Genomic DNA, 27978 nt, shown 5'->3' on the forward strand with positions numbered 1-27978 from the left:
CTAAGGTCTTTTAAGATCCATTAGATGCGCATTGCTCTTTGATAGACTACCTCCTTTTGGACCCCTGTTGAGATGTAGACATCTCTCCTCTTGGTCCCTTGCTGAGGTAAGTTTAGAAGCGCTTATTTGACATTGCTCTTTGATGGACCATCTCCTTTTGGACCCCTATTGAGATGTAACCATCTCTCCTTTTGGTCCCGTGTTGAGATAGGTCTAGAAGCACATGTCTCTATTCTAACTCTTGTTCCCGTTTATTCTCCCACATTAAATGATCAGGTTAATATGAGAAAATCATTTGGTAAAGTTAGATATTATATTCTATGACAAAATTATGAGCAAAAGTTTTATCGTTTGTTGTCTATTGATGCACCACAACAGATCACCATTGCATGCTTCATATTGATCAAATTAAGGGATCTAATAGGGGCGTCCAACACCTCCAAAAAGGGTTATCAGCAAACAAAATTCCTCCTAAAATCTCAAAAGATTAAGTTTACTTTTAACAAGATTATTTGACAATATTATTTTATCTTTTAGGCTCAATCTCTCCTTATTCAACTAGCTTCAACTCTTCTTTGGCTCAAATATTTTTTCTTGGGCTGCACAGTGTTGCTTTTTGTATGGTGACATTGGTAGTGCTCCATTGGCAACTACTTTGGTTATTGATGTCATTTGTACTTGAAAAACTGTACGTCCCATCCTCCTCTGAGCCACATCAAATTTATAGTGGTTCATTCCCCTCATTGGTGTGTACATACACCAATCTCCCCTCCCATGTCTTCTTCAATATGCAAGGGCACCCTATCCACATTACAAGGCTGTGGTCTTCAACCACGTTTTTTACTCAAATATTTGACATGATACTGGGATCCTCCGAGCTTTGGAGTGTGTAATGGCCCATTTTGGATTCACTTTAGTGGGACCCAATTCTCTTTGTAATCTTCCTCACATCAATCTCCAACAACTTATTACCTCCTCTTCGCATGCTCACCTTTTGCCTCATCGCACTAGCACTACCACACGAGAGAGAGAGAGAGAGAGAGAGAGAGAGAGAGAGAGAGAGAGAGAGAGAGAGAGAGAGAGAGAGAGAGAGATTTGTGTTGCTATTGGGAGGTTATAAGGCAAGCCAAAAGATCATTCAAATGATATATATATGTAGCAAGAGGCTTTGCTTGCAATCATAGGCTGCTATACTTGCCCAGAATAGGAGTTGTATGTATTAAAGCACATGATCAGAAATGAGAGACTGCAGGCATGTGTTGAGGAGTTGTGGATCATAGGTTTCTTGGGTGATCTATAGACTCAATCAAAGAGCACGACGCCCTCTACGCATTGATGTAAAGACATAAATTGTTAGAGTTATGGAAGGCGTTTCTGTAGTAGCATTTTTGAAGTGAATATGTTCAAGAAAGTTGACTCTCATCCCTTATTTCACATACAATGTCTTCCGGCACTCGTAAGGATTCTTCTTCTTCAACAAGGTGGACAATCATTGTGAAAAATGATCCAAAATCTCCTAAGTGTGGAGATAGCAACACAACCACCCAACCAACGACATCAAAAACCATGATCATAGCATACTTGGTATCATTACAAGAGACCATAAACAAACAAGGCAAAGACTTACGGGCACTTGCAATGGAGAATGGCATACTAAGGGTACTTGTGGTTGAGAATGAGAATCTCAAGAGGACCCTTGAGATGCAAACAACACGTTTGATGCAACTTGAAGAGATAGTCAAGGAATGTAAACTCTCTCTTGTGGACTTGAATGCTTTGAATGAGCGCATGAGCAAAGTAGAGTATGACCATGTATTGAAAGAGGAGAAATTTGACACCATGGGTCGGGATGTATGCAATATGAAAAATGTATGCACAAAAAAGTCTGGAATTGATGTATGTGGTAACAATGTGGTTCCTAATTCCTCACCCATGCAAGCTATGGTTCAAACAAAGAATGTGGATATGGAGGAGTTGAAGGAACGGGAGCAACGTTCCAAGAACATTGTTATTCGTGGAATTCCCGAAGAGAAGTTAGAGACACCTTTTTCTCTTGCCATTGTTATCGAAGATTTCTTCAAAACCCACTTTGGCATGTCCGGAGTTATGGTCTATGGAGCACATAGAGTTGATAAGCAAGGAGCTCCTTGCTCGGGAGAACGGCCAATTGTATGCACCATGCCTGATGAGATGTAACATTTAATGCACTAGTAACTTGTGTGTAGCGGAAAATGATAACATAGTGAGCATTTCATTAAGAACAAGTTCCTAATGAGCATAGAGAGAGTACTTAATTTGAGAAAGCAACATAGCAATTTACACCTAGCTAGTTTGGCATAGACAATACTTGAAAAGAGAGAGATATAGAACAATTGACAACATTTGATCACCGAATTTACATGGAGCCGATCCCCCGTCCATAAAGGCTTTGTATTATAGCTTCTCCCATCAAAGGAGACTTTTGTGCAATACAATTCTTGTGTTCCTTGACAAAACGCGTTGGTGCAATGAAGATGGAAGCTTCATGCACCAAATTATGCTTGAAAAACACACCTAGTGTCCCTAGCGTCAGTCCCAAGACCTCACACACCTTCAAAAATGGTGAGAGCTAGCAGGGAATGAGGAAAGATTGAGAGGAAGAAGGTGTATCTTACGAGAAAGAAGTATTATCCTCACATAATCACTCTAATAGCATAGCTTAGCTTAGTAATTAGTATGGTAGAGGATATGAGCATGCCATTGAAGCTTGGCTCTTGGTTGGATTTTCATTCCATAGCCAAGAGTTGTTGGTGTAGGCCTCTACTTCTCAATGCTTGGAGAAGGAGATGGATTTCTTGCTCAACACATAAGTTGTGTGTGTGTGTGTGTGTGTGTAGCAAAGTTGTTTAGACTAAAAATGCCAACTCTCTCTCTACTTTGTCGACCCTTCTTGCTTTTTGCTCTTGCTGGCTTCCCATTGGCTCTTGTAAAGCTTAGCCAATCGCAAATTAGAAGCATAATTGATAGCCTTGTGACATGTGTCCCCCTTTCCCCTTTTGTGAGAGCTTTAGGTAATTAAATAATTTATTTAACTCTCATTGGACCTTTTAGTCTTCTGGCCAATAGGAATCAAGCAAGCCATTGGGCTATTGGATGCTTATTGGACCCCTTGGTAGACTGTTCAATCGTCTTCTAGGGAGCTTAATCTCTATTGGTTTTTTTATCAAGCATTTTTAAATTGATTAGACTGATTTTACTCTAGCCTAATTCTCATTGGTCCACCTCTATGGCCATCCAATAAGATTTGAGGGAAGATTGGGGGCAACTGGCCTAGGAGCCTGCCATGTGTCCATTCTTCCCTTTGGGGAGAGCTTGGGAGTGTGTGTGTGTGTGTGTGTTTCTCTCTCATCCCTTATCATTAGGGCTCGCCCCCTCCTTCCTAGGGATGTGGGAAGACTTTTTAGTCTTCCCAAAACCATCCAATTTTTCCACCTTTGGCCATTGGACTTTTTAGTTAATTTTTGGAACCTTAGCCTATGGAAGCCTTAATGGAGCTGAACCTTAGGTCTTTTAAGCTCCATTGATGCACATTGCTCTTTTGTAGACTACCCCCTTTGGATCCCTATTTTCCCTCCTTTGGATCCTTGCATAGACCATTCTGGTAGCCTTACCAATATTCTAGCTTTTAACATGAGAAAATCATTTGGGAGAATTAGATATTAGTTTTTATGACATTACCTCTCCCTTGAAATCATAGTCGTCCTCGACTATGAGGTAGAGAAGATAAAGCCTAGTCATTAGTCCGTTTGCTAGCGGGTAGAGGATCCCTATTTTACCCTACGAAACCGTTCTAGAATGGATGACTAGTCCATTTGGTGCTTGAGAGCCTTAGCCGCTGCAAGCATGTGTGCACATTAGTCCGTATCAATCTTCCATAGTAGAGTGACAAACTCTACTTGGTGTTCGGGAGACGTCGTCTCCATAAACATGATCCTCAACATGCATACTTATTGACATTTGTGCACAATAAAGAAAAAGAGAGTCTTATAAGACAAAAACTTTGTTCATTTATACATATTTACATTTGCTTACTCTAGGGAATCATTGTAAGCATTGACAAGGTTTAGGTTATCCATTAATTGTATGCCTTGCATCCATCTAGCATCTTCAAAAGGATAATTTTAAACTTAATAAGATATCGTCGGATAGTCTTACCACCTCATAATACCTGTCTTCGTGTCGGAGTATGGACTAGGGCTGCAACACTTCTTCTTGGTCCTCGGTCTCCGGTGGGTCTTCAATGGTTGCTTGTTGAGGTGGCTCTCCTTTGTAAGGCTTTAGTAGGCTCACATGAAAAGCATTGTGTATGAGCTAATGGTTGGGCAACTTGAGTTGATAGGTCATCTCATTGATTGGCATAAGAACCTGAAAGGGACCATAGTACCTTTTTGTAAACTTAGCATAGTACTTTTGGTGTCCCGTAGGATTCTTGCCCGTTATGTGCCTTAATCAAGCCTTGGGAAACTTAAGAAAGACCCAATCATTTTGTTTAAAGGCTAGAGCCCTTCTGTGCTTATCAGCATCAGCCTTTTTCCTTTGCTGAGAGATAGATATAGCATCCTTAATCTTCTAGACAGATTCTTGCAGGTTTCAGCTATATTCATATGCAACGAAGATTTTCCCATGTACCTTAAGTAGCATGGGACTTTTTTTTATCTTCCCTCTATCACCTCAAAAGGTGCTTTTCCCTTGGAAGTATGCACAATGTTATTGTAAGTATACTCCACTAAAGGTAAGTACTTCTCCCATTGGGAAATTTTTTTTTTTCCGAGAAAAAGATCCTTCTATTAGTTAATGAAAACTGCCCATAGGGCTACATCCACCTCTGCAAGAGAGGGCTACAACAAGCATGATGGGGAGACTCTCCCAATGAAAAAGTAGCATATATACAATGAGGCTAAATCAAGAGATGGGAGGAGGGAAGAGCCACACAGGTGGACAGTAGTGCCATCTGAGCACCCCCTGGACTATGGTGTAGAAAGGCCCAGGGCGCCAGAGTCGAAGGAAAGCCTCGCGGCGCTCCCGCATGCGGTCGGAGCTGCCCTGTAGCCCCTCAAGCTGTCCTCTGAGAGTATGGATCAGCTCTAGCCAAAAGTCACGAACAGTCTCTGCTGGTGGCACAGGGCGAGCCTCAAAGATGCGGAAACAGCGGGCCCGCCAGATGAACCAGAGAGCTAGGCCACCGATGAGCTCCCAACACTCCTCTCTCTCACTGCACCACTCCTGTGGAGTAAGCTCTCTAGTAGCAGGCTAGAGTGTAGGACGCCCCCCTTGCATCACTATCATCCTGCTGGTGGAAGATAGCTCAAACTGAAGTGTCGGGCCCGTGAGGGTGGACCAAGCCGCTGCCCCCCAAGTGTACTATCGAGCCGTGGAGAGGGAAGGCATCAGCCAAAGAACTCATAGCCACACCTGCTGGGCCGATGGACAGTCCCAAAGAGAGCGACGTTGACTCTCCACCAACTGGTCACAGGCTGCACATGTGGTCGAAAGACCACTATGTACAAGCCAGCTCCCTACTGCTGTGGCTCTGTGTGCAACCAGCCACTGGAACAAAGTGACGCGCCTCGGCTGTCTGGAGTCCCACAGCCTTTGCCAAAAGGCTGGCAAGAACTCGACTGTGAGGCCCTCCTCCTGCCAATGACGTGCTGCAGTGGGGCGGGCCTCTCTGTGTGCTGCAAGTATATGACGTCCAAGCCGAACACTGTACTGAAAGAAGGGGACTCTTGGGCGGTCTGTAGAAGAGAAGGGGTCACTCCATAGCCACTCACCAGGATCCCAATGTACTCGTGCCAGTGGACAGCACTCCCAAGCCCATAGCCTCCAGTTTCCAGTCTCAAGAGCTGCTGGGTCAAGGTCTATGATGCAAGTCCTCCCACAGATGCCCACAACTCGGATCCTCTGGAAACAGCACTCTGCTACCTACGGGGCCTCTACTGCAACTCGCTGTAATCGTCTCCCACCCTGAAGCTCAAAGAACAGGGCTGGGACAGTCTCTGAGCAAGCCCTGACTGAAATGAGAACCTCTAGTCGTGTGAAGGCTCCCATCCACCGGGGTGCTACTGGCTCGAGAGGCGTGAGCCACTCAGCTGGAACTGACTCTGAAATGTCTTGACACATGCTCTGCACCCCTCTCATGCCCTGTAGCTGGACACCCTGCACCTCCTCTGACAAACCTGTGAACTCTAGCCAGTCACCCAGAGAGCGCGCTGGACCTGCTGCCATCGGACCCCAAGAAACATGAGGCCGACTCCCAACCAAGTGGCCTCTCTGAGTGCTTACCATGGGGTTCCAGACGAGGGGCTGCCGTAGGCGCTCCTCCGTGCACGTCGGCTGTCTCTGCTCTAGGCCACGCCGTAAGAGCTCCCAAGATCGAAGCAAACTCACAGCGAATCGGTCCTCCAGTCTCCTGCTCAAACCAACTCGGCGCAACTCTGTAAAGATCCATCTGGTCGAAGGATGCCAAGGGCCTCCTGACTGAGGCACCCTAGCACGAAGCCTCTGCAGCAAGAACTCCTTCCAGGGCTCCTTGCCTAGAAGAATTCCTCTGACGACAAACTTCCCAAGAAGGGCTCTACTTTGTTGTGCTGGATCAATGATCCCAAGCCCTCCCTGAGAACAAGGAAGTGTGATGACCGACCGAGCCACCTTGGCTCGGGCAATCTGAGTGTCACAACCTGACCAAAGGAAGTTCTTGATCAGCCTCTCTACCTGGCTGCTACAAGAACTCGAGAAGATCCAGCAAGAAGTGATGTACCACATAGTCGCCAACAACACCTGGTTGGCAACTACTACTCTACCAGCCCGCGAAAGTCATGCTGAGCTCCAATGTAACAGCTTTCTCCTGATGGATAGGAGAAGAGGAGCAATCTGCTACTTGGGGGACAAGTCCAAACCAACCTGACAACCCAAGTACCGAACTGCAGTCCCTGGAGGAATCCACCTGAAACCCTCTCCTGGCATCCAATCTGGCACAGGAGCACTGCCAACCGAGAAAGCCATTGTCTTTCTCCAGTTGATCAGTGCGCCCGAAGCACAGCAGAAGGTCTCCAAAGCCTGCTCACATCTGTGTAGATTGGCCTCCTAGCCCTCTAAGTACAAGGCTGAGTCGTCGGCAAACTCAGCGTCTAGAAGCTCATCTCCCTGTATAGGGAGTGCTAAGCCCCTCAGACCAACCTGCTGTGACACCAAAAATTTGCTCATCGCCTCCGCATAGAACAGAAAGAGAAAGGGGGAAAGAGGACAACCTTGTCTGACCGATCGTGTGAGCATGAAGCACTCACCTCTACCTCCTACCAAAAGCACCTGACTGTGAGCCTGTCTGTACAAAGCTAACACCCCTATGATCCAAGCATCTGAGAAGCCCATCCTGCGTAGAGTGCCCTCTAGAAAGTCCCTGTCGTATGCCTTCTCAAAATTGAGAAGAAGAATCACAAGGTCCTCCCCACGGAGCCGTGCCAGGGAAGAAGCCTCCCAGAAAGTGAAGATGTTGTCAGGGATATCGCGTTCCCTGACAAAACCTGTCTGAGTCCCATGTATAAGGCTCTCCAAAAGTGGCTGAATCCTCAAACTCAGAGCCTTGGAAAGAATTTTGTAGGCTGAGTCGAGGATGGTGATGGGGCGCCACTGTCGAATCTCATCCAAGGAGCCACCCTCCTTTGGAATGAGGTAAATCAGGCCCTCACTCATGCTATCCGGCATCACTCCAGTGTGCAAAATGTACTGAAAGGCACTACAAATATCTGGGCCAAGCAGGTCCCAGTACTCCAAGAAGAAGCTGGGAGTCAGTCCATCCTCGCCTGGACAGCTACCACGAGGGAGGGCCCTAAGAGCCGTGTGCAGCTCCTCAAGCTGAAGATACATCTCTAGCCTCTGGCGCATCTCCTCAGTCACAAGACAAGGCATCTGTGCCCAAACCTCTTCCTTGCATGCATCCTGCCGCTCTGACTGGGGCTCAGTCGACAGTAACTCACGGTAAAAGTCAGTAGTAACTGCACGCATATCCTCGGGCTCACAAACAACTGACCCATCGGGTCTCCTCAACTGATTGACCTGGGCATGCGAGTGCCGAGGTCCCACTGTCTCAAAAAAAGCACATGTATCTCTGTCTCCCACCTGAGTCCACTGAGATGCCTGTCGGTGAAAGGCAAACTCATGATGCCTCTCCTCTGTGCAAGCAAGCTCCTGTCGAGCCTGCTGTAACTGCTCCTCCAACCATGGACTGTCTGGATGTTGCTCCTGCATCCTCTGTAGTGAAGCAATGCCTCGTCTGAGACGCTGCTCCTCCTCTCTCTCTGCAGCCCGTCGAGCCAGAGACTCCTGGAGAAAAAAGTGGCTAAGCTGAGCTAGGCCTAAGGCCACTCTGTCTGCAGGTAGAGCCTGGCTGTCCATGCTCTCTGTCCAAAGAGCCTCTACCCTCTCTCTGAGTGCCGAGTCCAACAAGACCCGCTCTGGGATGTGAAGCATCGTGCTCCCACTCCTCTGCCTGTCTGCCACTGTGAGGATCACTGGTGCATGGTCCGAGAAGGATGTCCCTGCCAGGATGCCCACTGATCCCCCCAAGTCACTGAAGTGGTCACTAGTGTAGAAGCGATCTATCGGCGATAGATTCACTCCCTTTGCGGTCCGACCTAGAGAAGGCAAGACTCTCTGGAGGCCTCACAAAGCCAGAGTGCTACCATGTATCCGAGACCCTCAAAGTCATACACAACCTCTCCCAAGCTGCTAACTCGACTCCATGCACAGTAGCATGGCTGCCTCCAATCTTGTCAGAAGGGTCCTCCAACATGTTGAAGTCCCCTCCTACACATCAATGGTCAGCCTGTGGCAAAGACTCAACAATCTATGACCAAAACTCTGCACGAGCACTCGCCACATTGGGTGCATAGATGTTCAGGAAGCCCACAAGGCCACCCTGAACCTACATAGTAATCCGCTGAGCCCTGCCTGGCACAATAATCCCTCTGCCCACAATGGCCTGCTGCAATGAGTCCTCAATAGTCATACAAACCCCACCCTGGATGCCTCCAGGTCCAAAAGCAGCTGACCAAAAGGTATCATATCGTCCACGCAAAATCTGACCACATCGCCGAATGCGGCTCTCAGACAGATGGTGCTCCTGTAGCATAAGGAGATGAACCTCTCCTCCCACAAGGCAACGCTGAAGCTCCTGACGCAATCGGCCCCGCTGTCGCTGAAACTGGTGTCCACCTAGTCCCTGCACGTTCCACGAGACGATCCTCATGGGGAGCGAGAGAGAACAGATGCTGCTGTAGCAGCAAGACGGGTTATCTTCGAGGCTGGCTTGGATGGGGAGTAATCCGCATCCGAGCGTCCTCTAGATAGGCGAGACTGTAGTGAGTGCCTAGCCCAAGCCCAAGCAGAGCGAGTCGTGCATAAAGCAACCTCCTCTATCCAGGAGTCCTCATGAATGTATACATAGCAAGGCAAACACTGCGTATCAGCAAAAAAGTACACCACAATGTGTCTACATCCTGCTGAGTCTGGGGGTGTCATCGCAAACTTGGCAAGTGGCCACAAAGTCTGCAGCAAATCTGTAACTCCAAGTTCTCCCAAGTGGTGAGAGAACTCGAGAACCTGTGTATGCAACCATCCCACCACTGAGTCGAGGGACCACTTTGTCTCGGTCCTACCACAGAGGGGGAAGCAGAAACCAACTGCTGAGTCCAAGGCCTCTATTCCCCTAGCGGCGAGGAACAAAGCATGGACCCTGAAGCAGGCTGCCTTGTGGTCTGCTGTGCGGAATCGCCGAGAAAGCGAGTGAACCCGTAGTCGAAGAAATCCCAGCGGCGTCGGAGGTCAATGCTCGGCAGACCATGAGGGATAGTTGCAAGGGAAGATGTCTGAATCTGCAGAGGGGGCCGCAAGAAGGGATGACCCTCTCTCGCTAGGCGACTCGTGGCAAAGGCACTGCCAAGAGATCTCCTAGCCGCCGGCGAGGGACCAGTCTCTTGAGTCGACTGTGGAACTGGAGCAGGAGGGGGGGGAGAAGGAGTTGGGGGGGCGGGGGGGAGGAAAAGCGGGGTGGGGCGAAAGAGGTAGAGGGGCGAGGTGGGGAGTGGACGGGAGCAGAGGGCGGGGGGGAGGATGAGAAGGAGGAGGGGCACTCTGGAGGGGGGGGGGGGTTGGCGAGGGTGAAGCGGGGGTGGAGGCTGGCGTAGGGGGCTCCTCCTGCTCAAGAGGACCAAAGCGGTTCCCCGTGGGAATCCATTGCTGCTGAGTAGGTACCTGAGGGCCACTCTGAGTGCCAGACTGTCACTGTGGCCCCTGGCGTCAAGGACGGCCATGGGCCTGCTGCCACCCCTCCTCCGCTGGAGCCCTAGGCTTGGAGGGTGACTCTGAATCTGTGCGTTGTGCCGCTGGCTGTGGCTGCGGCCCAGCCTTGGCAGGATGGGGGGGCTGGGGCTGAGGCTGAGGTGCAGGTCGTGGCCTCCTCCGTGGATAGGCCTTCGCTAGGTGGCCCATCTGTCTGTAAATGAAGCACTGGTTCGGGAGACCCGAGTACTCCACACTCTGTCTAAACCACCCCCCACTCACCCGAGGCAGAAGGATGACCCTCGGGAGCGTGTGGGTATCTCTGACCAAAACTCGAACTGAGGGGATGCCAGCCGCCTTGGCAGGCCGTAGGAGGTGTCTCCAGGAAAGTCCCGATGGCGGAGCCAATCCTAGAGAGAAGTGGTAGGTACTCCCTCCGTAAACCTGGAAAGCAGACTGAGATGGGGATGTCTGCCTCCTCTACTAGCACATCCGAAGTCGGGTCAAAACCATGTTGCCACTGTCGAAAGTGGGCGCGTGATGCTCGGATGGCCAGTGGACTCATAGCTATGACCTTGGAAGCCATCTTGGAGGTCTCGAGCTCGATCTGGTAGTATCCCCGTCCGGGAATCTGGACATCCAAGATCTTGCCTACCTCTACGAGAAGGCGGGCCTGGAGAAGGTCACGCAGCTCTCCTCTGCTGGGTCGGGTGCCGAGAATCTTGAAAATGACCGAGGTCGCCTGCAAACGCTCTAGCTCTACGGCTAGGCTCGCTTGCTCTGTCGGTGAAAGAGCAAGTCGAATAGTGGGCTCAGCGAAGTCAGGCGAGGGGGCTTCGGAGGAGTCCCTATGGGGTGGAGCATGAGCCTCCATAAGTGTCTGCTGCTCTGAAGGAGAAGGGCGGACGAGAAGGCTAACGCTTGAGAGCTCGCCAAGAAGAATCCAACTGAGAATCCACTGCCATGCAATTCAAGCGAGGCCTTCGGAGGGGGGGGGGGGGGGGGGGGGGGGGGGGGGGGGGGGGGGGGGGGGGGGGGGGGGGGCGTGAGGATAAGGGGTTGGAGAGGCGAGGGCAGCGGGCAGCGAGCAAGAGGGGGGTAGCGGGCGGGGCTGCACTCTGGCTGGGCTGCGCGCAGGCTGGGTGCAAGCTCAAAAGCGCTCACGGACAGCCAGTGCGCAGGCAGGGGGCAGCGCACAAGGGGGCAACGCGAGGGTGAAGGCGAAGGGGGGCTATGGCGAGGGGGAGCAGGAGTAGGCGGGGGGGAAGGGAGCGCGCAGGAGCAGCAACGAGCCAACTTCTTGACCTCCTCTTGTTTGTTTTGTGCGGGTTTCATGTATCCCATTGGGATTTTTGATCTACTTCTGTGACATAAGCTTTTAGTAGATCAAGAATTGCTAGGTTAGCTATTTCACTTTGGCCATCCGTTTGTGGGTGATAGGCCGAAGATAAGTTTAGCCTTGTATACCTAAGTTCTCAAAGAGACCCTTCCAGAAATTATTGGTCATTCTAGGATCTCTACCCAACACTATAGACATTGGCAAGCCATGGTACTTGAAGATTTGTGATATAAAGAGGGTTGCCATTTAATGGGTCTTGATAGTCTTTTTGACAGGTATAAAATGTGCTTGTTTGCTAAACATGTCTACTATCGTCCATATTCCTATATTTCCATGGATAGACTTGGGCAATCCAAAGATAAAATCCATGGATATGCTCTCCCATGGTGTATTAGGGATTGGCAAAGGTTGAAGCAATCTAGATTGCTTCCCTCTATCAAACTTTGTCTTTTGGCATACCACACATTTGAAAACATACTCTTGTATGTTTGCTTTCATGGCAGGCTAATAGAAGTATGTTTCTATCCCTTTTAGGGTAGATTGAATCCCTCTATGCCCCACATAAGGAGGAGGATGAGATTCGTACATTACTTTCTCACGTAGTGAGTTAGTAACGCATAGCCTGTTGCCATAGAGAAGATGACCATCTTGTAGGGTAAATGGTTCTTCCTTATTCCCTAGTGCAAGGGCTGAAATCACATCTCTAAAATCAGGATGGAAAGCATACTCATCTATCATAGAAGATAGATCATTGTGAGTTGCTATGGATACCGCATTCACTCTCGATCGTCTTGAGAGTGCATTGGCCACTTGATTATGCTTGCCAGCAATGTGAGCAATATGAAAATGAAATTGCAAAAGGAAATTTTCCCACCTCATTTGTTTGTTGGAGAGCTTGGTCTACGTCATGAAGTACTTAAGGATTTGGTGATCCGTTTGCAGAATAAAGGAGTCCCTAATAAATATTGCTTCCACGAGTCTCGAGCATGTAGAACTGCTAAGAGTTCTTTTTCATATATACCTGAAGCTTGCTCAACAGGGTCTAGCCTTTGACTTTCATAGGCTATGGCGTGCCCTTCTTGGAGCAAAACATCTCCAAGGCAATCATCACAGGCGTCGCATTGGACCTCAAATGGGTTTGAGAGATCCGACAGTTTAAGCACATGTTGATAAATAAGCTTCTCTTTAAGCTTTTCAAAAGCATTGTTCTCCTTGGTGGACCATAAATACCTAACATTTTTCTTCGTTAGGTCATGTAATGGTCCTGCAATTTGTGAGAACTTTTCTATGAAGCGTTTATAGTATGCACACATACCTATAAAGCTTCTTAGTTCATGCAGATTCCTTGGAGTAGGCCATCCTTTTATTACCTCTAGCTTTGATGGATCCAATTGGATGCCATCTTGAGAGATAACGTGACCTAAATGCTGAATCTCTTGTAAGAAAAATTCACTTTTCTTTCGATTAATATAAAGTTTATTCTCTCGTAAAACTTGAAATATTAACTGGAGGTGTTGCTTGTGTTCGTCTAATGAATTAGAGTAGATGATTATATCATCAAAGGACTCTCCAATAAAGCTTTGATGAGGTTTGAATAGCTTCTCCATCAGACGGTTAAATGTGGTTGGTGCATTGGTCAAGCCAAAAGGCATGACAATGTACTCGTAAAGACCAAACGTAGTGAAAAATACGGTCTTCACACTGTCCTGATCAACTATCCTTATTTGATGGTAGCCACTTTTTAGGTCAATCCTACTCAAGTAGATTGATCCCTGTAGCTTATCAAATAGGTCTTCTACCCGTGGAACGGGAAACCTATTCTTCATAGTGATCCTATTTAGTGCTCTATAGTCGACAAACATATGATATGAGCCATCTTTCTTTTGCACTAATAACACTAGTGAACAAAATGGAGATGAGCTAGGCCTAACCATGCTTTTCTCAACCAACTCATGCACTTGCTGCATAATCTCCTCTTGTTGAGCTTGAGAAACTCGATATGGAGGTTTATTAGGTGGTGAGCTTCCTGGAAGAAGCTCAACTGCATGGTCGTTGTCCCCTCGTTTGGGAGGTAGCTCACAAGGGATGTCGTCAATAAAAATATCTTGGAATCCCTTGAAGAAATTGGGTTATATCTTCTTTTGCTAAAACGTTAGGTTCATTTTGAAAATCTTTAACAAAAATCATGTACATGACAATAGAGCTCTTTATTGACTTATTGAAAGCTTGCTTATGTACAATGGGTATGGTGTTACCCAACTCCTTAGCATCTATGTACATATCTTTTTCCTTGTACCTAAAGTAGATTTGTCTTTCAAGGAATTTAACATTGGCAACCATGCGATCAAACCATGGTGCCCCTAGGATTACATCCTCATGTTTGAGAGGAGAGATGAAGAAATCCTCCTTGTCCACCTAGATTCACCGTTTGCTCGTAGGCTAGACCACCGTTGCGTGGCGGACTTTTGAAAATGCATAGCTACATGACGTAGCTTAGAGGACTCCGTGAAGCCCTCATCTCCAAATGCCGCATCGAATTGTTGGATAAAGGCCAAGACTTTGTCCGTAGCACCAAAGGTGCCATCGTAGGTAAGGAAAGAGATGTTCTTTCCTCCCTCTTTGAACTTTTGAGCTTGGACAACCTTTTCTAGGCGGCATAGGATTTCCTATGGCCTCTTCTCTTGGGCGATTCGAGAATTGCACCATCACTTTCTTTAGAAGAGGAAGATGATGAGGAGGATGGAGAAGAGGGTGACCTATTTCTCGCCTTTTTCTTCCCTTGTTCCTCCTTTTCTACACCATCACTTTCTTCAAAAGAGGAAGAGGATGAGGAAGGTGGAGAAGAGGGTGACCTCTTTCTCGCCTTTTTCTTCTCTTGTTTTCTCTCTTCCCTATTTGAATTATGGTGTAGAGGACTATGTGATGGTCTTCTCCGTTTAGGGGGTGCTGGAGAACGTTTTGCCCGTCGTCTTCGTGGGGCCATCTCCATCGAGGTGGCAGGAGACTCGCTTCTTTCTCGTTCTGTCGATGGGGCTCTACAGTCGAAACTTGGGTAGGGAGATGCCTCATTGAGTAGTAAGTTTTTGAGCCCTTCGTACAGATCCTCGTCTTCTTCCCTTATCAGAGAGAGTCCTCTTTTGGAAGTCTCACCAGGAGCCTTCTTAGGTACTCTCTCTTCTTGGTGGGTAGTTTGGAGAATACCATGGGTGCACAATTGCTGTAGCACTTCACCTTGGAGGGATGGGTTGCCCAGGGTGGCTTGTTGAAGCCTAGAAACAAGATAGGTTACAGGCATAGGGGCATCATTAGTTGCTCTATCATTAGCAAAATCAAAGCTATCAACATTCATTTCAATCTCTTTATCCTTGTTAGACATACTAGCAAATTTTAGGTGTAAATGTTTACTTGTACTTTGGCACTTCAAGCCTTAGTTGCTACTCCTCTTTACCTTCAAAGATAACCACTTAAGCATCTATACCCGTGGCTCGAATATTATTAATTTCAAGGAATAGAAGAAGGGTTCAATAGAGCTAAGACATCACCGGTGCTTGTCAAGCTTCTAATAGCTCAATAATGGTTAAGCCATAGGCAAGCCCCGTAGGAGTCCATTATTAAGACCATAGCTCTCGACGGTATCCACGTTAACTGCATAAAGCAGGCGTGCTTCAAGGATGAAAAATCCCTATTCTACTTACTCTTTTGCAATTAATAACACCAACCATTTGTAACAAGCTTGACGACCTCTCTTCTTGAGCAAGAAAAGAGAAACCAGTAGCTCTGATACCAATGCAACATTTAATGCACTAGTAACTTGTGTGTAGCGGAAAATGATAACATAGTGAGCATTTCATTAAGAACAAGTTCCTAATGAGCATAGAAAGAGTACTTAATTTGAGAAAGAAACATAGCAATTTACACCTAGCGAGTTTGGCATATACAATACTTGAAAAGAGAGAGAAATAAAACAATTGACAACAGTTGACGACCGGATTTACATGGAGCCGGTCCCCCCTTCATAAAGGCTTTGTATTATAGCTTCCCTCATCAAAGAAGACTTTTCTACAATAAAATTCTTGTATTCCTTGACAAAACTCGTTGGTGCAATGAAGATGGAAGCTTCATGCACCAAATTATGCTTGAAAAACACACCTAGTGTCCCTAGCCTCAGTCCCAAGACCTCACACACCTTCAAAAATGGTGAGAGCTAGCAGGGAATGAGGAAAGATTGAGAGGAAGAAGGTGTATCAAAGTATTTTCCTCACATAATCACTCTAACAGCATAGATTAGCTCAATAATTAGCATGGTAGAGGATATGAGCATGCCATTGAAGCTTGGCTCTTGGTTGGATTTTCATTCCATAGCCAAGAGTTGTTGGTGTAGGCCTCTACTTCTCAATGCTTGGAGAAGGAGATGGAGTTCTTGCTCAACACATAAGTTGTGTGTGTGTGTGTGTAGCAAAGTTGGTTAGACTAAAAATGCCAACTCTCTCTCTAATTGGTCGATCCCTCTTGCTTTTTGCTCTTGCTGGCTTCACATTGGCTCCTGCAAAGCTTAGCCAATCACAAATTTGAAGCATGATTGATAGCCTTGTGATTTGTGTCCCCCTTTCCCCTTTTGTAAGAGCTTTAGGTAATTAAATAATTTATTTAAACTCTCATTGGATCTTTTAGTCTTCTGGCCAATATGAATCAAGCAAGCCATTAAGCTGTTGGATGTTCATTAGACCCCTTGGTAGACTGTCCAATAGTCTTCTAGGGAGCTTAATTTATATTGGTTCTTTTATCAAGCATTTTTAAATTGATTAGACTAATTTTACTCTAACCTAATTCTCATTGGTCCACCTCTATGGCCATCCAATAGGATTTGAGGGGAGATTGGGGGCAACTGGCCTAAGAGCCTGCCATGTATCCGTTCTTCCCTTTGGGGAGAGCTTGGGAGTGTGTGTGTGTGTGTGTGTGTGTGTGTGTTTTTTTTTGTTCTCTCATCCCCTATCATTAGGGATTGCCCCTCCTTCCTAGGAATGTGGGAAGACTTTTTAGTCTTCCCAAAACTATCGAATTTTTCCACCTTTGGCCATTGGACTTTTTAGTTATTTTTTGGAACCTTAGCCTATGGAAGTCTTAATGGAGTTGAACCTTAGGTCCTTTAAGCTCCATTGATGCACATTGCTCTTTTGCAGACTGCCCCTCTTTGGATCCCTATTTTCCCTCCTTTGGATCCCTGCAGAGACCGGTCTGGCAGCCTTACCAATATTCTAGATTTTACTCCCCTAGTACTTCCCCATATTAAATGATCAGTTTAACATGAAAAAATCATTTGGGAGAATTAGATATTATTTTTTATGACATGAGACCAAACGAAAGATTATCCTTGATAATAGTTGGATCTATTTGAGGGATACAAAATGTTTTGTATGTGAAGATCGCATTATTAAGCAACAAAATATGCGTCGCAAGGCATATGAGGAAAAGAATAAGAAAAACAAGGAGATCTCTCACAAAGAAAATGTGCCTAAGGAGGAGGCAAGTCCCTCGAGCAAATAGGGATGCGTGACCTATAAGACCGAGTTACAATTCTTTGGAACTGTAATGGATACCCATGGAATGCGGGGGTTGACATTGATGAATTAACAAGCAAAGTCGATGTTGTACTTCTTTTTGAAACTTGGGAGCATGATATACACAAAGGATTAAGGGCTTGGAGGATTACAATGTACGTTCATTGATGTGGTCAAATAATCTCAAGCAACGAAGAGGGCAAGGAGGGATAGCATGTATGATTAAGAAAGGATTGCATGATTTTGTATCAATTGTGAAAGATGACAGGTACAAACGTTATGTATGGTTGAAAATTATGACACCAAAAAGAGCACCCATTTTTGTAGCCGATTGCTTCATTCCTTATCATGATTCCCCCTTTTATGCTTGCATGGATAGAGATCAACCATTTTTTGATTTAGAAGAGGACATTGCTTATTTCGAAGGCGAAGGTGATGTTATTGTATTTGGGGATATGAATGCTTGCACAAAAACATTACAACATGATACTCAAAAATTTGATATGCCATACATTTCAAGGGAGTTGGAGGAAGTTCACTTGTATGATTGTACTTCAATGGATGAGAAAGAGCAAGATCACAATATAAAGTTTCTTTTATACATGTGTAATATCACAGGTATGCTCATTGCCAATGGTGTATCTTTGTGGAGTGGAATCAATGGATTTACATGTAGGGAACATAATGGGGATAGTGTGATTGACTATATGCTAATCTCCAAAGCCATCATGTATCGCATAAAGAGTTTTATGTTTGGCCAATGGACCCCGAAATCCGACCATCGGACTTTATGTATTGACCTTTCATGTGGAGAAGCAACTAAGCATGATATCTCAGCCAAAGGGAAGAGAAATTATCACTATGTATGGATTTCAAACGGGCATTAATGTACATTGAAAGTGTTGAGCAAAAGTTATGGATGACAAAGCTTCAATATGACACACCATTGGAAACTAAATGGGAAGCTTTCAAGAAAGTTATTTGCTCTTGTGCCGAAGAATGTTTTTCCATAAAGCATCTCCATGGTATCAACAAAGATAGATCACGCAAAAGGTGGTTTGATAAAGAATATCAAGATGCTCGAAAGTCCTTGATAAAGCTTGATGCAACTATGGACAAAGACAACTATTAAAGTCATTTGCATCCATACAAGGCATTGATTCAAAAGAAGAGAAGAACATCGGAAGTAAAGCAACAACTTTTTCAAGTCCAAGAAAAGGCACATGCATGTGGAATATTTTGGAGAAACTTGAGGGGCAAGCGGGTTGAGAATTTTGGTAACTTGAGTCTTGTGGATATGTACACACATTGTAGGCAATTATATGAGCAAGAAAATGCTGAAAAAAATCCATTCGATGGTTCACTCACATGTATGCCCTCTTTTTTTACTATTGAGGATGTATGCAGTGGGCTTGAAAGTTGGCCACTCGCAAAGCGGGAGATTTTCAAGGTATCAAGCCGAAAATGATGAAATGGATGGGAGATTTTACCCATGAGTAGATATGTGATATGTTCAACCTTGCATTTCAACATGGTATGCCTTATGATTGGAGTACTAATTGGTTCAAGCCTTTGCATAAAGGAGGGGATGTAAAGAATGTAAACAACTACCGGACTATAATGATTGGGTCTCTTATGGCAAAGTTGTTTGGGTGCATAATGGAGATGAAATTGAGTGATTGGGCTGAAGAGAATGACAAGCATGCAAAAGGACAAGCGGGTTTTCATCGATGCCATAGCACCATTGATCATCTTGTCACTCTTTGTGTTCTCATGGAGGAAATCCGGTTGAAAGGCAAGCAATTGTATTTTTGTTTTGTGGACTTTAAGAAAGCCTTTGATATGATTCCACATAACAATTTGTGGAGAAGGATGAAAGAACTCCAAGTGCCAAGTGAGTTTATGCTTGCGGTTTTGCGAATCTATGAGAAGGTGATTTGTCAATTGCACATGGGAAGAGAAATTTCAAAAACTTTTGTAAGCACTATTGGGGTTAAACAAGGATGTCCGTTGTCACCAAGTATGTTTGGTCTATGCATCAATCAATTGGAACAAATGGTACTTGACTTTATGCAAGAAGAAGGCATTGAAGATGTCACTATTTGCAATGCGGTAATCATGCTTTTGTTGTATGCGGATGATGTAGTGCATCTAGCACACACATTAGAAGATGCACAAAGCTTATGGTTGTCCTTGATAACTTTTGCTTGCATAGTGGGCAGATTGTGTATGAATCCAAAACAAAGGTTATGCTTGTGAAAACCAACCATAAGGAGAAGCCATGCATTGTGTACAAAAATGAGATACTTGAAGTTGTTGAAAACTTTAAGTACCTTGGCCTTGAGGTTCCGTCCAATCACATGAATGTGCTATGCATCATTTAGAAGTGGGAAAGAGATAATATTATGCATTTGAGAACATGTGTAATGTGGAAACATCAAGTGTTGCGTTCTCAAGAAGTACCTTTTTGATGCGTTGGTGACAACGATTCTTCTTTATAGGTTGAAGTGTGGGACGGGAGCATCTCAAAGTCTACTTGGAAAGAGTTTGAGAATGTCCAAAAGCGTTTTCTTACAAACTTTCTCCAAGTTAAGACACAAACACCATATATGCTCCTATTTCTTGAGTCGAGATATCTTCTAATCGAGATTATGGGCATGGAAAGGGTTGAGGAGTGCATGATAAAGATGCATCAAAACCCCTCACATTGACTTCCTACAATTACATGGGAAGCAAGCCAAAAGTTCAAAAAGATGCATTAAAGCAACATCTTGACCACGGGATGGATGCAAGACATAAAGAAGTGGTTTGGGAGATGGGATGCATTACACTTGCTACATGAGGCTTCAATTGACTCTCAAGTGATTGAAGCTTTTCTACAATGCCAATGTATTACGGCTTGGGAGAAATCTAGTGGGTCACTCTTCATACATTACACCACCCATATTGCCCCCAACTACAAAACCATGTTCTTCGCTGCAAGAGGAAACAATACTCATACTTACATGCTCGAACCTATCCCCTTGCAACGATACGCACTATCACAGCTATTCAGCTTAGCTCCCATTTCCTTCGATGCAAGACAAGGTGTTGGGGAAATGGAGAAGAGTCAAATTGACTGTGCACATTATGCTCACTACAAGTTTGAGATTCTGAATACCACACACTACTAGAGTGCTCAAATTTTGGTCATATCCGAACTTGCTTCTCTCACATTTTCAGCCATGAGTTCGAGCTACACACTTTTCTCTCCCAGCCACAATGTGGGTTGTCCATTGCGACTCTCATCACCACAATTTTGGAGCATCGAGAGTCACTCATCAGCCATACACATACTACATCACATGTAACTTTGGTCCGATAGGTCATATTTAACCTCCGAGGATGATAGTAAAATCTATCTCTCTCTCTCTCTCTCTCTCTCTCTCTCACACACACACACACACACACACACACACACACACACACACACACACACACACACACACACACACACACACAGAGTTCATACATTTCTACTTCCCTAATGATCCTTTAGCTAGTAATGTGCCATTTGAAGGAGCATTTGAATCAAGCACTTGGATGCTTTGTACATTGAGGGTGCTTGTGAATTCTTTGAATGCCATGATAACATTGCAGAGTGCCCAATGCATCCAAAGAAGAGAAATTCTTCCATCAAAAACCTCCCTATAGCCATCTATGTTGGTGCGGATGGCTACAAAAACTTGCATTCTTCACGACATAAGCAATATCCTTAAATTCATAGTGTTGAAGTTGATGTATTGGACTTTTAGATATTTGGATTGACCCCTTCAAAAAAATCTTGTTTACTCACTTCAGATTTGTGTCTAGCCATCTGTGTCGGCGTGGATAGCTAGAGGCACCAAAAACATCTCTACCCATCTCACCTGCCTCTCTTTGCACAATTCCACCCTGGGGATCACCAACCAGGGCCTTCGCCACTTGGTAGCTATTAACCTTGCATGGCTATTTCTTAACATCCAATGCTAATTTGACATGGTCATGTGGCCTTATCTCACACCGATAGATGCTAGCTTTGGTTCCCTGCTCCAATGCCATAGCACATCCATACAAGTACCAATGGCGGCTGATGCTTTTGAAGTGAAAATCAAGAGCTTCTTCTTTGCAAGAGCTTGGGGGAAGCTTGCATATGTGCCTTCACATTAGAAAAATAAGTGTCCCAATCGCTTCTCTGTTGCAGCTCCTTGAACCTACAAATACTATCTCTAGCCATCTGTGTTGGTGCGGATGGCTGGAGAGAGATTGGACTTCATTATTACTGCACTCTCTATGATGGGTTGAGAGACTAACAATGATGTTCTCTCTCTAATATTTGAAAAAATGAAGTTTGAACCCGTCTCTCTTTAGGCATCCATGCTTGTGCAGATGATTAGAGAGATAAATAGAGAGAGAGAGAGAGAGAGAGAGAGAGAGAGAGAGAGAGAGAGAGAGAGAGAGAGAGAGAGAGAGAGAGAGAGAGAGAGAGAGAGAGAGAGAGAGAGAGAGAGAGAGAGAGAGAGAGAGAGAGAGAGAGAGAGAGAGGGGGGGGGGGATAGAGAGATTGGCTTTCAATATGGTTCCATTGACAAGTATAATAGAGATTTCTTTTGATAGGCAAGTTTCCCCTTTTATATGCTTTGTGTAAAGTGGCCAACCTACATAATTTTCCATATATAACCTTTAATTTCACGATATAAACATGAAAAATGACATGCATTTTTGAGATTCTAGCATGTCAAATGACATAAGGCCCTCAAACTTGAAAATAGGTGTCAATTTGAGGCCCTCAAACTTCCGCTCTATTGTTCTTTATCTCTCCCTTTTCAACAGGAGACTTTGAGTTCAAGACTCATTAAAAGGATTTTGAGAGAGAGAGAGAGAGAGAGAGAGAGAGAGAGAGAGAGAGAGAGAGAGAGAGAGAGAGAGAGAGATTGAGATTGTCTTTCAATATGGTTCCACTCTAGTGTCCTCAAACTTTCCTTTTTGAACTTGAGTTCAAGACTCGTTGAAAGGATTTTTTAGGTCACCTCGGATTGTCTGCACTATGAACGATGTTAAGAGAACCTATTTTACCTTCAAATGTAGCACATTGTATAGTGGCATCATGCTTTGGACGAGTATTGTGGGTAGAGTCACGATGAGCAGGTTGGCAAATTGTGGACTTTGAGTAGTGCTCCAAATAAACATGGAAAATATAAAAGAGTGCTTTTATACTAAAGGTCTCAAAGATTGTATGTTTTTGTACATTCAAATTTAAACTTTGAAATAAATCTCAAAATTTGTAGGTGGGATTACATTAAACCTAGTTTTTTTTGGAGCGACCTATGGGTAGGTTCCAACTGTTTGAGCCCATCAAGGGAAACATTCTACTAAGTGCATGTTCAAGGAACTTTTTTGCACAAAAATCTATGGTGGGTCTGGCATTGAAAATAGGCAGAATCTTGTTTTCATTTCTTGTTGTTGTGCTTGAAATCATTGCTTGTTTAAAAAAAAAAAGTGTACCTTGTCCTATTTTGTTCGGTTTAGGGATTGCTCAAAAAATTGCTCAAGGTTTGAGATTCCTCAACAGACACACTCACCACACAAAAGAGGGGGCACTTGGAAAAGGGACTAATCCATAGTGATGTGTGTGGGCCTATGCCTAATATATCCATGGGGGGTTCATTGTACTTTGTTGCATTCATAGATGACTTCTCAAGGAAAATGTGGGTATATCCTCTTAGGAAGAAGGATGAAGTCCTTTCAAAATTTCAACATTTTGTGGAATTAGTGGAGAATCAGTCTGGAAAAAATTCAAGTGCTTAAGGTCAGACAATGGTAGTGAGTATGTTAGTACAACATTTCAAAATTTTTGTAATTCCAAAGGCATTGAAAGAGAGTTGACTGCTCCATATAACCCTCCACAAATGGTGTTGTTGAGAGGATGACCCGTACCATACAAGCGAAGCTACATAGCATGTTGTCTAATGCAGAGTTGCCTAATGGATTTTGGGCAAAAGCGTTAGCTACAACTATCCATGTTATTCATAGATCTTCCAACAAGGTTTTAGATGAGAAGGTATCTGAAAAGCTTTGGTTTGGCAATCCACCTTCTTACAAGCATCTTAGAGTCTTTGGTTGTGAAGCATATTGAGGGGGAATATGCTACTTCCTCCTAGGATGTGGTTTCTGGTGAGATAGCATATAGAAAGGGAATTGGGTTATGGTGGAAATGACAATGAACGGATCATGGTGCAATTAGTGAGTTAATCACACAAGATTAGAGAGAGAAATTGACACTAATAGAGATAGCAAAACATGGATTTGATTAATGATAAACTAGATGCAAATGGTGAGTACAAAGTAGGCTCAAATGATAGGGAAAATGCTTGGATACAAAGTGTGTATCTAGGGCTTCTTTTATATAGTAGGGAGCAAGCATCCAATGGCATAAGCGATGATGTCAAAGATGTAGGATTCCAAAGTAGAGGGTGTCTCTACTTGTTTGGTGGTGCATATGTGTCACACACCCCAATAAGAATCCAGATGTATGTCATAGTAGCACCCAAATGGTACAAAGATATCCTCCCCTTGAGAATTTAATAGCAGGGTGTATGATGAAACACCATTATCTAGAGAGTTTAATGGTAGGGTATAGGCCAAAATACACCTCACCTAGAAAATGGTAGGAAACTAAGTGCTAGGTCAAAGTCAAAATAATGCTTACAACAAACAAAATCTCCTCCCATGTTAGAGTGTCAAAGGTGAATGCCTACTTCAAATCTTCAAACATTTTGTGTTGAAGATCCTCTTGAGCTCATGGAAGGTATTGCTCCCTTTTCCCTATTTTGTTTCAAATATTCTTGAGCTTGTGAGAGATTTGCGGCCATGGTCGCCTCTTTTCTCTCTCATGTAGCCTTCATCTTTTCCCTCTTGGATATCCACAACTTGTGTCACGTTCTCATCAACTTGGCATCTACCTCAGTGGGGTTGTCCTTCTCACTATTCTCATTGTTTTTGGTTTTGCAAGTTGAGATCTCATCACTATGTTGACAAGACAAATCTGATCTAAATTTTATCCGTTGGAACTCCTATTTTTTTTATCGATGTACTTCCTGCTTTATCAATATTTGTTGCACAGTTTGGAGCAATGTGTTTTGCTGCACTCCAAAAAAAACCAAAGAACCTAAACATTTCTCTTTTGTGTGGGAAATTTCTAGCCCAATGAGTGCCTATAGCATGGTCCCATAGCTTGGGGTGATTGTGTTGGTGGCCTTGGCTGTCCTTGTCTCAATGGATTTGCCCTAGGTTTGTAGTTTGGGTTGGCTATGAACATCAAAATGCGATCATTTGGAGGACATTGATTCTGGATAGGTTGTGGAACATATGAGATTTAGTGAGAGGTTTCAATATTCTTCACATCAGGTGCAGTCACTCGCCATGGCTAACAACAACACAGATGTTTTCTAGATGTTCACTGTGCTGATGAGGATAATCCAAATGGGGATAATTACCCAATGTGGACATACATGATGCAACATGTTCTTGTATCAAAGGGCATTTGGAATGTTGTGCAAGGCATTGATGTACATTTGCCTTCTGTGGATACACGCTCTATTGAGGATATTGCAGGTTTTGGTGGTAGAAACGTTGTTGCTAGAGTTGTTTTGCTTATGACTGAGCAGTTGGATAGAAACACACCCAAAATTAAAATCTACTATAAATGTTTAGCTTCAAACTATACTACAAATTTGACTACACAAAATCTCAAATTGCACATCTACCAAGAAGTCATTTGAATCAGAGATTGTTAGTGATACCACTTGAAACCTAAGAGGGGGTGCATGTAGTACCAACACAAGGGAAAAGGATGAAGAACTTGTTAACATGATATAATAGTGATCTGGATGAACACATTTACAACCATCAAAAGAACTTTTATACCTTTTGAGAAGGTATTTTGTCGTCGACTTACACACACACACACACACACACACACACACACACACACACACACACACACACACACACACACACACACACACACACACACACACACACACACACACACACACACACACACACACACACACACACACACACACAACATTCTAAGGCGTGCCTTATCTTTGTACTAGTACACTTAGCAATAGTAATTTCTTGTATCTTTCCATCTTTGTGTGCATTCCAACTACACCCTCATTTGGTGTCAAAGTAGGCTTTAACGTCTCGAGCAACATCGCCAGCACCAAATTGAGGTGAAATTTGGGAAGCGTTCTTGTAGAGCTTGGCAGTTTTTAAATTTTGTTTGGGCTTACTTTGACCGCCATCTCCAATAGAGAAATTATTGAGATCCTAATCAAAGCCAGAATTAAGGTGAACCAGCTAGATCTAGATGGATGGATGACAACTATCTCCATCTTCCACAAAATGGCCATAGCCAGATTGGCAAAGGGTAAGAAGACCATCCATAACTGTGATACGAAAAAGTAGCATCAGCTTACCCTCTATGACGAAGAGATGATAATTTCCAGAAAGGAGCAACTTGAGTAGGAGGCCATTTACAAATCGATTATTAAGGATAATGCAGCCACCAAGACTCCTCAAAATAAAATGGTTACCACAAAATTTGGAACAAGTTAGAAAACTTGTGGACCACCCACCCTATTCACTCAAATGCCATTTGGTGCAATTTAGAAGCCTGAATTTAAGAAGGGACCAAATAAGAGGAAGAGAAAAAGGAAAATATAAGGCCTTGTATCACCTAAAATTTTGGATATACCAAATTTCAAGAGAAAGGGGAGGATGAATGTAGATGGTGGGAATAGTATCATACAAAGGTGTGGCAGCAGCTCCATATTGTACGTTGGTGGAAAACTTAGACAGCTCATAATGGTGGCGATGCCTTTAAATAGGAACCCCTAATCTCATTTTGGCAGCTTATGTATCTAGCACTTAATCTTACTCTGACAAGATCTTAGGAGAGGCTTGAAGACCTTTGGGGGGTCCACCTAAAAATATGTAAGCGTAGCATGTGAGTTCATTCAAAGGGGGCTTTTTATATATCAAAGAGTTACAAAATTACTGGGAAGACCATTCATGCGACAATTGAAAATGGTCCAAGATTGGGGTTATGACCATATATACCTGAGACATATGGAAACCATAACAAAGATAAACTTGAGGGACCATAGCTATAGGGATGTGACGAGAACACCGGTTGAGGAGTTTGATTCCGCCATAGTAGCAGGATCAAAACTTCCAGCTTGGTTAGGTAAGCCTAAAGAACTGTGGATGTGTGGAGCTTCACAATGTGGGAGCTTGAAACGTGAGGAATGTATCTTAGAGCGGGTTATAGAGGATAAGGACTATATCCCAGAACCATTTCCTGAAGAAGAGTTAGAGCCTTTTGGATGGGAACACATCTTGGCTACTCTGGACGTGTGCGCCGTGGAGGATGCTCCCACAACAAAGTTTTGTGATGAAAATGGCTATGATGTCGTTCCTTATTTTGCAGTGAGTGTAACCCAGGAAAATGAAGAGAACCAGACATCAACAAGCTCTCGACATAAGGAGCAAACAAAGAAATGTGGAGAATAAAAAAAAGAAGAAGACGACGAGTTCTATGACTCTGTAGAAAACTTCGAGCTTCAAGAAGATCAACTACCCGGGATTCAAGGTCATCGCTACACGGATAAAGTGCATCAATAGTGGATTCCAAAGTCCTCAATGAAAACACAATCACCACAAGCATCCTCATACATGGCTCCTAATAAGGATGCAAAGACTCAACTAGGAGGAATACGACCAGACCAACGAGCTAACAATGCTCTAATCAATGGGCTTGAAAAGTCCTCCAAGAAACTACCACCCATGAGCAAACAGACGGTAACTTACCACTACCAGCCAAAAAATCAAGGGAAAGTACAAGAAGTCAACCTTGCTGAGGATAGTAGCGATAGTGATGAATCTTCGACATCCCCTATCATCAACTCAAGCCATCACTATCACCAACCCCTTCAGCAACAACCATGACAGGTCAAAAGAACAAGACAACAAGTCAAAGCCAAAAAGCTCGACAAATCTGGATACCAAAAACCCAGATCGGCCAAAAACAGATATGGATCAAGAAGACAAAGATCTCTAATGACAAATCACAAGATCCAACACCAAAACAAAAACAACGAAAGCGTGCACGAACGGGTAAGAATATCACAAAGTCGCAAGCTTTCAAAACTCAGGTTTGGGCTCCAAAGAAGTTGATTCAAGCACAAAAAAGTCAGGAATTCATTTGGAGAGTCCAAAACAACCACAGTATCAACTTTCAAACCCTAAATCCCGTCCCCAACAAAGCGTACAAGGGCTGAAGCAAAGACCACTGTCGACTCACACAACAAAAAGGTGGATCCCAAAGAAGTCTCTTCAAACACAAATGAATCACGGGCACGTATGGGTTCGCAAACGAGCGTTAGCAACAAAACAACCAATAATCGCAACGAAATGGGTCCCAAAGAAGAACAACAAAACTGCTGTCAGTGCATCGCCGCTTGAATTCTTACAATTCTTCTTACGATTATAGTACAGTTAGAAGAGAGCAAGTCGCTTCAATCAAGCAACGATATAGGAGCTTCAAAGACCATTACATTGCTTAGAATAGGAAGCCTTGCCAACAAATGCCAATAAGCAAATTGCTTATACCCACATCTTGCACAACATAAATCTTTTCCATGCATTGACTGTGTATGCATAATAGGGCTACATTACAAG

The sequence above is a fragment of the Adiantum capillus-veneris genome, chromosome 25, assembly GCF_014529385.1.
Source record: "Adiantum capillus-veneris isolate H3 chromosome 25, ASM1452938v2, whole genome shotgun sequence".
Taxonomy (NCBI): Eukaryota; Viridiplantae; Streptophyta; class Polypodiopsida; order Polypodiales; family Pteridaceae; genus Adiantum; species Adiantum capillus-veneris.